This window comes from Pseudopipra pipra, chromosome 3 (assembly GCF_036250125.1).
Source record: "Pseudopipra pipra isolate bDixPip1 chromosome 3, bDixPip1.hap1, whole genome shotgun sequence".
Classification (NCBI taxonomy): Eukaryota; Metazoa; Chordata; class Aves; order Passeriformes; family Pipridae; genus Pseudopipra; species Pseudopipra pipra.
The window spans coordinates 64521201-64534655 of record NC_087551.1 but is presented as its reverse complement, the minus strand read 5'-3'; positions in this window follow the sequence as shown (position 1 = coordinate 64534655).

The following is a 13455-nucleotide window of genomic DNA, read 5'->3' as shown; positions in this document are numbered from 1 at the left end:
TGAACATGCAGCATGCCCATCTTTACCAAAAGTTTAAGAAAGCCTTGGAAAGTCTCTATAAAAGTAGTAATGTTGCTGAAGTGGAAGTACTTGAGAGTAGGAGATGGGATCAACTGTTAGGGTGCATCAGCTCCTTGGCTAAATAATCTAGTCATCAGTGGCCATCAGGCTCTCCTTGGTCTGTTGCCAATAAGCACCTTCTAGTCCTATTCTAAGATAGCAGTGGAGGTGCAGATGAGCTCTGATTTGAGCATAGGGTCTGAGCCTGAGCCAGCTTTCCACACAAGACTCACTGTAATGTAACAGGACCTTCCCCTGTGTTTGGCAGTGTAATGGAAATGGATTTGCAGCTGTGCCAAGGAGAAAAGACAATGGGGAGAGGAAGGGCTGTGATTGGCAGTGAACTAGTATTTGATGCTCCTGCATCCTGTGTCTTCTCAGAAGGGCAAAGGGAGAGCATTGGGTGGGGAAAAATTTTGGAGTCCCTTTAGTTTGGCCAATAGATCCACAACAGTAATTCTTAATGTTCACTTTTGTTAGTGCACTAATTTGAGCCAGTGAAGTGTGCTGTGCTCATTTTCTGCTTAACGCCACCACAATAGCCAGAAGGTCCTAGAGGCTCAACACCAGCTCACAGGTAACACTGTGGCTTGCTTCATGTGATGAATTCATAATCTCCATTCCTTCTCCTTTGTGGAGCCCTTAATCTTCTCCAGATATGAGTTTTCATTAGTTACTGATTTTTTTTTTCACTTCAATATACCCGCAGTCTTCACAGTGTACTCTTTTTCCTTACAGCCAAGGCAGACTATTTCTGTCCATACCAACCTGATCTCTTTTCTTTCCAAATATTAAATCACATCATTGTTCTCTGATGCAGTCATTATTTTTGCTGTCTTATTTGGAGCATCTACTGTGGAGAGATGCTGAAGCATTACATATACTTCCCTGAAACAAGTCCTGCTTCTCTTCATTACCCATTTTTTTCTAAGAAATTGTAAAAGAGAAAAGATCTACTACAGGAATTTCTCTTCTAGAATTTTATTCCACTTTCAAGTTGTACAGCTTGCCTGACAGCTTTAAATCATTGTGAAATTTCAGTTGTGTAGAAACTAGTGGTTCCTCAATGTTGTTCTTTGGGAATTTGGAGGTCTATTTTGGCTGTTATGTTCTGATATGGAAATGCTTAGGACTTTGCTTACCATCAGCCATGATGGTAAATACTTTCCTTGTACTGGAGTTTCTTTTAACTAGTTGCTATCAGTCCACTTGTCACTGGAAAAGCTTCTTGCAGCATCGCTAGGTTTGAATCCATTCTTGTGGTGCAGTGCATCAGCTTTACTTAGTTTGAATGGGGTGAAATTCACCATACCCAGATATCTGTCCCAGATGGCTTCCCCAGTGTGATATCCTGCTTATTATGAGAATTATAATTGTCTATTATTTGACTGGCCCTCTGAATTTTTCTTTTTTTTTTAGAAAATACCAGAACTCAAATAGAAGAAATAACTTTTTTTTCCTTGTTTGTATTAGGGAACTTCTTACGAGTTTGTGTTAGGGAGCTTCTTACTAAAACCTGCCTTTTTGTCTGCTATTCATTGGAAAATGATGATTTTTCCAGACTAGAGACCACCTGTCAGTTCCATGGTCTGCACAAGCAACTTCCATCAATTCCTTCAGCAAACACCAGATCTGCAGAGAGTCCAGAGCTGCATTGTGGGGGAGCCCAAACACAGCTATGCACACTTTAACCTACAGCAGAAAAGCCCTAGTAACCATTATGTCTCTTGAGTTCATGATCCCAGACTACTGAGAGGAAGAGTGAGCTAGACAGAACAAGATGCAATAAACAGGCTTATTCTTTAGGCAAGGCTTTTCCAAATCTCTATTTTTTTGTTAGTCATTCAACACACTGGTAAACAGCATGAAGGGAGAATCCTGAAAATTGCTCTGGATGGGAGGTGGACATGTAGCCTACTTGCCTCACACAGAGGGAGGTTGTGCTTCTTGCCATGAATTCCTGCCCTCAGTATTTGAGTTACCATTCATTGCATTTGTTGCTTGAAGGAAAAAGCAAGTAGGATGCTGGAAACCCTATATAAATACTACACAGCCTGATAAACACAGAATAAACCCTGTGGCTTGCAGGAAACAGCAAGTATATGTATGGTGACCATGTGTGTAGCTCGTGCACCGTAAGCCCAGGAATTCTCTGTATAGTTAGGCAGTGCCCATGTATGTGTTAGGAATATGCCCTGCATAAGCAGAAGTTAAAACACTTTGTGAACAGTGTTGATCTTGATGTACACTATGGTACAGCAGCATCAGACCTTCATCATGGATAGACTATCTTACATCCAGAAATTTCAGAAAGATATAAAAGCACCTCCAAACCTTCCCAGACAAGATTTACAAGCACGTGCACGCGCACACACACACACACACGAGCACACACACACACACAAAGAGAACATGCAAGGGAATAAAAAAGCAAATAAAACATATCTGTAATTAGGCCTCACTCGCCTTTGTGTACAATGCCAAAATCATATGAAGCATCAGCATAACATTTGGAGGAATGAAAATGTTCAACCTTCAAAACTGAAGGAGAAAACAGAGGAAGGCCTTTGTTCTCACAACATGGACATGGAACTACAGCTGCTGAAGATCCTCTCCCCCAGAGGGCAGTGCAACTTAAAGAATGGAAGTATTTCCCTGGCAGCGTTTAAATGGAAATGGCAATTTGAAGATATGGGTTTTATCTCAAAAATGTTAATGAAAAAATAGTCTACAGGGGTGTTTTTTCTGGAATGCATCTGTGTACACAGTACGACTCCACATTTCACTTACTTTAAGCCATACTTAAGTGAAATCTACAAAAAAAATCTTTTTTGTCCTCTTGATCCTCTAAGTGAAAAGTAATATTGAAATGATGTTTGTAATAACAGATTACGATATCCAGGATTCTATCTCTGGTGTGAGAGAAGTAGAACACAAAAGAATAAAATTCTTGTTTCTGATAGATTGTGCAAAGACTTGTAATAGAGATATCAGAAATTAAATGGAATTCGGAGACCATATTTTTCAATGACTGACATAGATATAAATCTAATACTGATTCAAATAAATAGATAGGAGTATAGCACAAATGTTCCTCTTTATCTCCCTCTTACAAGTTTAGTTTTTTGGGTTTTTTTTTATTCTAACAATACCTGTTTATGTAGATCAAAATCAAATGATGCAATGGATTTAAATGGTAAAGCATTATCAAGTATGTTTCTAAAATTATGGCACGTTATCTTGAAAAATACATCACTGAGTAGAAATTGATTAACAACTACATACATTTTGTAAATATGTATGGATGTAATCCTTTTTAGAAAATAGTGAATGGTCTGAATCTGTTTTATACAGCTACTGCCATGAAGCACAGAACAAAAAATCATCAGATTGTGCAAACTGCTGTTACTCTATTCATAGCAGGAGAAGATTAGATGCAGATTGGGTCAAGACTGTTATTAATGTTCCTATTAAGCCCCATCACAGTCGTTGCAAGTGAGAGAGGAAAACTAATTTCTGCCTCTGTTACTGTTATCGTGTGCCTGGAATAAATGCTCTCCAAGGGTAAATTAATAAGACAGTTTCACATCACTACATAATGCTCTATGCCCTAATTGGAAAAGACAGAAAAATTTGTAATAAAAACAACCCCCTTCAATTTGTATAACATAGTATGGTTCAGTGTTTCTAAATACTTGGCATTTTGGAAACTCCTGCTACCATTGTACCAGTGTGTGATGGATGCCTTTAAAACCCAATACTGACAACTTTCAGTCTATTTCCATCTTGCCTAGTGGTCCAGCCATAAGAAGCTTTGTGTTTGTATTGCTCATCCTGGAGATAAGTCTAAAGAAACATGTGGAATTCATCAAGGAATTATTTATTCCCCTTATTTTTCATCAGCCAGCAAGATTTTAGAAGACCTGGGTCCATCTGTGTTCTTCAAAATCATCCCGTCTTGTGTATTGGAGGGCTCATTCAGGTGTCTGGGAGGACCTGAGGACGCATCACTGGCATTGCACTAGGCAGCTTCCAGTCTCAAGAGAGATCTCCTCGCAGTGGCTTTGCTGAAGGCAGCTTTCAGCACAGGTTTGGAGGGAGGCTGGTCACAAGTGGTGTCCCTTCAGGTTCAGTGTTGGGGCCAGTCCTGTTTAATATCTTTATCAATGATCTGGATGAGGGGATTGAGTGCACCCTCAGCAAGTTCACAGATGACACAAAGTTGAGTGGGAGTGTTGGTCTGCTGGAGGGCAGGAAGGCTCTGCAAAGGGATCTGGACAGGCTGGATCAATGGACCAAGGCCAATTGTATGAGGTTCAACAAGGCAAAATGTTGGGTTCTGCACTTGGGCCACAACACCACCATGCAGTGCTACAGGCTTGGAGAAGAACTTAAAGAATGGAAATCTGCCCAGTGGAAAAGAACCTGAGGGTGCTGGTTGACAGCCAGCTGAACATGAGCCAGTAGTGTGCCCAAGTGGCCAAGACTGGAGCCAGTTTATTATTGAAATAAGGGGTTTTTTTAAATAACCCTTAAAATACATGCATACATGCACACAAAAAGCAGAACTGTTACAGAAAATTTATGTGTTATAAGATAGTATTTAGTTTTTATTTATTTTTATATATCTGCAGGGATGTTATTGGAGCTATGTTGACACACATCAGCTGTTAGTGGCCTGTATTATTAATGACCTTCCTTTCATTCTCAAAGGCAATGAAGACATATTTCCCTCAATTATGAGTTTCAGATAAGCATAAAGTTTGCCAACCAGGAGTGGCAATGCAGAGGTTCTAATCTTCTTAAAAGGTAATCATAAGGATTTTAGTATTTGCTCCATAAAAACACTTCCCTGTTGCAGGAACAAGAAAGCAAGAACTTATTGACCATTCTGCTCTTAGGACTGATATTTTGGGCACTATGGCTAATTCTGAAGACATTAATAACATTTGTAGGATCAGATGCATCTTATCAGCTATTTTAAACAAATCAAAATATGCAAATGCTGAACCACTAGTTGTTATTTAACTGTTTGTGGGAGTTGCCACAGAAAATAGCAGGGAGCAAACTTGATGTCAGTTTTTCCAAAGGCTCCAGAGGCACCTGTGCAGCTTAGCCTCGTGGGAACACATGCTGCACAAACTTAATAGTGTTCTTTTAAAAAGTTAGTGAACCTATGAATAAGAGTGATTTGGCTTCTGCAGTGTACCTAGATTTCTAAAAAGCCTTACACAAGGTCCTCACTATGCTCACTAAGACCTTTCAAAGCATCTAATCAGTCATGAAATGACAAAAGAGGCTCCCTTTTTGATTAATAGCTACTAGCAAGATCCATCAAGGGCTATTAAGCGTAATTGTCCAGTTCCAATCTCTATTCAGAAAATCCTTAGAATGGTAATTGCTGGAACCGGGATGGCAAAGCTATCACCACCTGCTTGTCCTTCAAATACACTCTTTCCTAAGCATTTGCTGTTGATCTTGTTCAGAGACATAATGCCAGGCAAGGACTTTTACCCTGACCTAGTGCAGCCTTCCTGATATTCTTAGCTAAGTATCTTATTATCCACTAAGTAGTAAAAACTATTTATAGTTTTCTCTTTTTAATGATAAAGGGACTCTTCCTTACGTAACTTAATCATTTTATTTAAAAATAGAGAAATAATTTCCATGTGCACAGAAAGGTTGGGGTTGGAAACAACCTTGAAGATCATCTAGTTCCACCCCCAACAGCCCCCCCCCCATCCCCACCATAGGTAGGGACACCTTTCACTAGATCAGGTTGCTCACAGCCCCATCCATTGTGGCCTTGAACACTTCCCTGTTGATTCCCCAGGGATAAGGCATCAACAACTTCTCTGGGAAACTTGTTTCAGTACTTCACCACCCTTTGAGTAAAGAATTTCTTCCTAACGTTAATCTAAGCATGCCATCTTTCAGCTTAAAACCATTGCCCCTTGTGCTGTCATTATCTGCCTGTATAAATATAGTCCCTCTCCCTGCTTTTTATAAGCTCCTTTAGGTATTGGAAGACCTCATTAGGTCTGCCTGGAGGCTTCTCTTCTCCAAGCTGAACAACCCCAGCTCTCTTAGCCTGTCTTCACGGAAGTGCTACATCCCTGTGATCATCTTGGTGGCCCTCCTCTGGACTCACTCCCACAGGTCCATATCTTTCTTGTGTTGAGGACCCCAGAGCTGGATACAGTACTCCAGCTCTGTCTCATGAGGGCAGAGTAGAGAGGCAGAATCCCTTCCTTAAACCTGCTGGCCACGCTGCTTTTGATGCAGCCCAGGATGCAGTTGACCTGTGCTGTGAGCACACGTCACTAGGTCATATTCAGCTTTTCATCCACAAGAACCCCTAACTCTTCTCTGAAGGGCTGCTCTCAACAACTTCTTCTCCCAGCCAATTCTCATATGTGGGACTGCCCAACCCAGGTGCAGCACCTTGCTCTTGGACTTGCTGAACTTCATGAGGTTCTTGTGGGCCCACTTCTCAAGTTTGTCCAGGTCCCCCTGGATGGCTTCCCATCCTTCACATGTGTCATAGGCATTGTTCAGCTTTGTGTCATCTGCAAACTTGCTGAGGGTGCACTCGATCTCACTGTCCATGTCATTGGTGAAGATATTGAAGAGCACCAGTCCTAAGACAGAGGGACATCACTTATCACTGGCCTCCGCCTAGACATAGAGCCATTGACCACAACTCTCTAGCTGTGTCCATCCAATTCCTTATCTACTGAATAGTCCATCCATCAAACTCATGCCTCTCCAATTTGGGGATAAGAATGTTATGTGGGACTGTATCCAAGGCTTTAGAGAAGTCTGGCTAGATGATATCTGTCAGTCTTCCCATGTTAACCATTGCCATCACTCCTTCACAGAAGGCCACCAGCTTGGTCAGGCATGATTTGCCCTTAGTAAATCTTCTTTTGTGGAATATATCAATAGCTTCTTTTGTGGAATATATCAATAGCTTCTTTTGTGGAATATATCAATACCTTCTTTTGTGGAATATGTCAAACTTTCAAAATTTGAGCCCTTGTTGTCTGGTTTTTTTTTTAATTGCTGCAGTACAGCAGGAGGTAAGCCAAAATCTATCATTTGTCTTGTTTTTAGAAGATTTCGGAGAAAGGAACATGGTAGCTGCAGTTTGCTGAGTTATAACAAGAGCCCTCCTCTGCAGAGTTCTGGGAGACCAGAGTTTGCCATAATCTTTCAACCCAAGAGCTGTGCTTGTGCAGGGAAAGCAAAGCTGGAATTTTTACATGTGTGCCTTGCACAGCCACAAACATTGGAGTACTGAACATGAGGAAAGTTTGGGCTACACCATGAACTCTACATCTGTATAAACTCTCATAAGAGAGCAACACTATTCAAGTCAGCATTTGTAAATGTAAGTGTTCTCCCTCACTACTGCTTCTTTCCCGGTGCAACCGTGTATATGTTAGTGGCAGGTTAAGGTGGCAGGTGTAGGGCTGAGCAGTCCTGGCCATTAAACAAAGCTGTTAGGAGAAAGGATTTATGTCTATGTAGTAAACAGGCAAATTGCTCTCTCAATCTGTTAAGCTGTCAGTATGATCTCTTGGCAAGCTGGAATAGTTTGCTGCTGGTTTTTGGAGTGGAACAAATTGCCTGTGTGCAAATATAGCCTAAGAGTAGAACACACCACAGATATACTGATTCAAGGAAGTAAATCAGTGTTTATTTTCAGAATCCTTTGACTTCAGATGGAACCAGTTTTTAAACAGAATCAATGTTTTCAGAGATGAATACCCGAATTAATATGTAAATAATTCCTTTGCAGTCCTGTTAACTTCAGCTGAACTTGCTGATTCTCTGGACCTCCAGCTGGCAGACCACTCAGGCCAATCATGCCTAACTTGGGGTCCCTATTTACAAAAAAACTCAAAACCTTAAAGCCAAAATTCCTTTTTAACAATTGCTTATTTGTGATGAGAACAACATCCTTCTGACATTTTTCTTCTCTGGCTTGACAGGTTGGTTTGAAGAACACTGTTTTCTCACTGCTAAATCTGCATTTCATCATTCATGGTATTCTGCACTGGAGTAATGATGTTGGAGCAGTCACTTTGTAGCAATGATGGAAAAGCCATGGGCTAGAGGAAGCGTTCAGAAGCACTGGTGTTTCTGTGACTGCTTTGGAATATGTTCAGCACTGATTTCCTCTTTATGTCTGAAAACAAGAGGGGGGTTATTTAGCCGTGTAAGAATTTAGGAGGGGGTCTATCTACTCTACTACCATGAACATATTATACATATTATTCATTACTAGTAGCTTCTTGTTTTCCTCCTGATCCCAGTTGCAGCAGGCTTATTGTAACCTAAGGCAGGAAAAGGAGTCACTGTAACTTCTGTTTCTCTACCAACACAAAATTTTGTACTTTTTTTCATACCAGTGCAACTGGCTTTCTGCTTTTTCATCTCTCCTACATAAGGTAATTACAACATAGATTTTATAATTCATTGATGATACCTTTTATATAAACACTGGTCTAGATCTGCTTTCTTAGGTTTTCCAGGCTTTCCCAACATATTATTATGGCAAATTTGCTTGATATGTTCTCTATATTTTGTATAAATAATTTATTTTGTATGGATATCCTTTCAGATCCAGATTGAAAAGTAATTTTCTTATCTTGTCTCCTCACTTTCATGGCAGCTTAACTTTTATCCTAGAAAACATCTCTCTTCAGTGACAATATGTGGCAACTGTAGAGAAACAGTGCTCACCTAAAGGAAACAGTACCTGACTCCCTCCTTGTCTGGGCTGTCAGGTTTCTAGCCTGTGGTGACTCTTAGCTCATCTGGCTCTCTGGAACCTGCAGTAGTCAGCAGCAGGATCATGGCAGTTTCTGCCAGTTCCTCTTTGCATTCTAGTATGTCTTACCACAGCTTGGGCTTGGTCCAAGCATCCATACTGTTTCACACCTACACTGACATGAAACTTTTGAATGCTGAACTAGATTAAGTCCTATTTTGATTCTAGGGCTAAAGCCAAGACAGTCATGCCTAGGTTGTGCTGTCTCCTGGTGGAGATTTGCACTACAGTTTTCAGCAGCCTCCCACCATTTCTGGAATGCCCCCAGACCAGCTTTGTTTCTGGGCAAAGTAATTTGGTGAAAGCTGAGCAAATTGCAAATAAAATTTTCCTATCTCCTTGTAGCAAAACAATTTCAGGTGGGCATGCAAGGTCTTGTAAAAAAGGCAATGAGATTTTCTGCCAGCTCTGAGCAGTGAATCAGAGCTCAAGGACAAAAATGTTCTTGTCTACCCACTTGAAATCCAGGTAAGAAGAGCCAGCTCCAAGCTACTCAACAACAGAAGCAGATTTCAATTTCAATGCTCTAAGGAAAAGAATGAAATGTAATTTCTTTCTGGAGTGCTAAAATCTGTGACAGCAATATGTCAAGTGAGGCAGATGATGTAACAGGTCTGAAGGAGGTCAGGTGCTGTTTCAGGGCAATGTGAATGGTGAAAGACAAAGGTCCAAGCAGTACTGGTCCAGGTGGTGCTGAGAATGGATTAAAGGTCACTATCCAGTGTCCATCTTCCTGGGTAAATTAAAGGCCTAGAAGTGCCCTCATCTATCTCTTGCAACATACCAAATTGAAGGCCACTCAAAAGCTTTATTAATTCTTTCTTAAATTATGTGCCTTAAATAAATGTCTGGTTGCCCAAGCTCCCCTACCCTACATAGTCAGTGAGTGGAAGATAGTTAACCTACTGATATTTTAGTCATTGGCTTAAAGATGGAGACTTGAGAAGGGGGCTTTGGGCACTTGGTGACAGGACTCCAAATCTCAGGACTGGAGTCATGTTTCAGGAGACGGACAATGTCCTTCCTGCCTATATATCCTAACCCAGATGATGGAGAATGAAAGTGCAGAGCAGACTACAGAAGCACAATCATAGAATCATAGAATCATAGAATGGTTTGGACTGGAAGGGACCTGAAAGATCATCTAGTTCCAACTCCTCTGCCAGGGACCTTCCACTAGACCAGGTTGCTCAAAGCACCATCCAGTCTGGCCTTGACTTCCAGGGATGGGGATGGGATGAATCTGGACTTGCACATCCAAGCAGGCATAGTCTGGTGTCCCAGCATGTGTAATGGGGTTTGGGCCTATAAATATGCAGCATATCTTTGTATATAAAACATGGACATTAGTGTAAAAGAAATACATTAAACCCATTCTAAATATTTTTATGCCATACCCATAAATTGAATTTACAATGTTATGTTTTTATCCTTATCAGCTTAGGTAGTGACAGGTGCTGTTCTGGAACCCAGGTAACATCCCTGGCATTCCATTTAGTAGCAGGTATTTTCATGTGCAAACAGTATAAGTGCTGCCTCTTGCTAGAACTCATGTTTATACAAGTGTTTACACATATCTTTCTAAATAAAAGTCCACAGATAGTCAAGCTTGGGAGGCTGGGCACCATTTTATAGATCACTCTGACATTCTCATGTCAAGACTTGATATGCCATTAGCAGAAAAAGTGGGGTTTTTTAAAGCTGACTGTGGGAAAGGAAAAGATCAGTCTCAGAAGCTTGCATGCCCTGGTGAATGAAAAGAAGGGAACAAACTATAGATAGTTTGTACTCCTACACTGGCACATCAGTGGCCATCTCACAGGGATTTTATGGAAGGGAGTCTTAGGGCAGCAACACCTCCTCAATCTGCAGTGTGTGATCTTGGAGGGAAAGAAAACCTGGAAGAAATAAGAATATAATGAATACGAAGGTGAACATACATAATGAATATGGAGGAGATCTACAACAGAAATGTGTATTGGAACAACCCAGCCTAAGCTAGTTTCACCTAGCTTTTACTGTTTATGTTTGGTACCATATATTTTACTTTCATCTCCTGAAAATTGTAGCATTACCTGGTTATCCGGTTAATGCTTGAGAGCAAAATACATTAGAGGTTCATACACCTTTAGATGTCCTTAGAAGCTCCTTAAAATGGAGGAAACCCCTGTGAAAGTTATGTCTTGCCATCAGCATTTAGTTTTTTTCTGAATAAGATGTTGTCATACTTTCGATGTGGGGCTGTACTTTAATAGATGCTAATTAAAACTAAAAAATTTGGAAAATGTTTTTTTTTCTGCTGTGTGCCAGTGTTCCAATTAAAAGCATTTTTCCTTTTGTTCTTTTCACTTTCCGATTCCAAGTGTTACTCTCATGATCAAGTTGAATTGTCCTAAATTAACTAAACTAAAAAAAAACAAGCAAAACCAAAAAACACACCCCCTCCAAACTGAAAGAAAAAAAAAATCAGATTTTCCAATTGGGAAACATCTTTTTTGCTGTATATTTCACATCTCTAGTTTAGGATATTCTCATTCTGTCCTCTCGCATAAAACCAAACCAGAAAAAATAAAAGTCAATATTTAGCACTTTCCATGTAGCAAGAACCACTTTGTCTGTCTTCTAAGTGAAGACTTATAGAAGCAGCTCTATTAAATTTAGAAGCACATTCAAGTGAGTAAACATTGTATAAACTCTAAGCAATGTAGCAAATGAACTTTACAGTGACAGCTCCCTAAGTAATTTTGTTTATTAATGTAGAAGACCAGCCATCTCTGCACATAGTTAACTGTCCCATGGTATGCAAAGAAATCTGAAGAGGAAATAATATTTTCTAGTGGACAATTAGAGAAAACGTGTCTTTCAGGGATTATGGGAGTGAAAAAACCCTCAGGCTGTGTGTCTCCTACGTAGTCATGATTTGAAAATTTTGCATTCTACAATAACCAAGGTCTTTACTGTTGCTAAAATGTTGTAGCAGGAAGGAACTTAATAGTAAGTTTGAATTATGTAAAGACCGCATGCAGCATTTTTGTAGTCACAGAACTTTTCTGTGAATCATTACAGCTGTTCTCATAGTCTGCAAACAGAGGTGATGCTCTGGCATCCTAATAACATCTGAGTAACTCGGAGATATGCCCATTCAGTGCTTCTGGATAAAGATACAATTTCCAGTTGGTACCATCTGACCACATCCAACTTTTATTTGAATATGGAGTTTTGTTGCAACTGTTTTTGTTGGACATTTCACATTTTAATCACCATCAGGAGAGAAATATTTCAGTTCTGCTTTCTACAAGTTCATCACTCTCCCCAGTCCTTCACTGATGGTCTTTCTGTCGGTAGATTCTTGCTCAAACTGCCGACCACGGAACCGATCAAATCCCAGGTTATGTCCATCCTTAATCTCTTCCCCTATGGTCTCATTACCTGGTATAATGTTTTGGACCTCCAAATCCATAGTGATCATTCTCTTAAAATTTTCTGATTTATTAATACTCCCATCTTCCAAGTCTGCATAGTCTTATACAAGGTTATTTAAGAGGGTCAGCCTGTATCTTCAAATTCATTGTCTATGGCCTAGTTACCTTTTCTTCCTGAGCTTCCTAAAGAATATAACTTTTGCTTTCCTAGTATTTTCAGATAATTACAATTCTGGCTGACTAATAAACACAAAGTTAAGAACTTTGATCTTCAAGCCTGCTTAAATTTGAGATCAATTTTTTAGGGGAAAAAGACTTTTTGAAGCAGAGACCATTTAATGAGGGAACAAGAATAAAACTGTAGGTGATCAATCACACTGCTTGACAGCTGAATTATAAAGATTAATTCTCCAGTAATGTTGGTAAGGCACTTTTGAGAAACGTCCTAAAAGAAATTAATTCCCTGATTCACTGAAGGTTCCTGAATGGTGAATACATAGCAACAATCTCTTTTGAAAAGCTAACTTGACCCCCTCCAAGGAGCTGATTCGTTCTGAGAGGTTCTTTCACAAAACATCTTGTCTTGGTTTTTTGGGGGTTTTTTTAGGACAAAATGTCCTTTCACCCCTCTTGAGAATCTATTTTTTCTGCTTTTCAGTATCCACGTGCTCTCTCCCTGGAAACTTCTACTAGCCAGCAATGATATGAGTACCTCTCAGAAAGACACAGTACAAGTTTATTACTGCTTACATCATCCCTGACATAAGGATCTCTACATCTGAAGTGGAAACTCAGATTCAAGTCCACTCTATTCTTTGATTTCTTTTATTCCAAATTACTTGCCTTTATTGTCTTCTTTATTTGGAACTTTTTAGTCCAGGTTGCTCAGATACTAAATTTAAATTACAATTAATGCTAAATTAATAGATAGTTATGTGCCTGGATGCTTGTAATATTAGTTCTATAATCACCTTGTGATGACATGCAGATAATTCTCCACAATGCTGTTTCTTTTGTCTTTTGTCTCTCTACTGATTTGTGCTTCATTCATCATTAATGCGTCTCAGTGCTTGTTTGCTCTTCTAGCTGTTGCAGCTCCCAAGAGTCCTGTTTATGTCCTTTTATAAGCTCCAG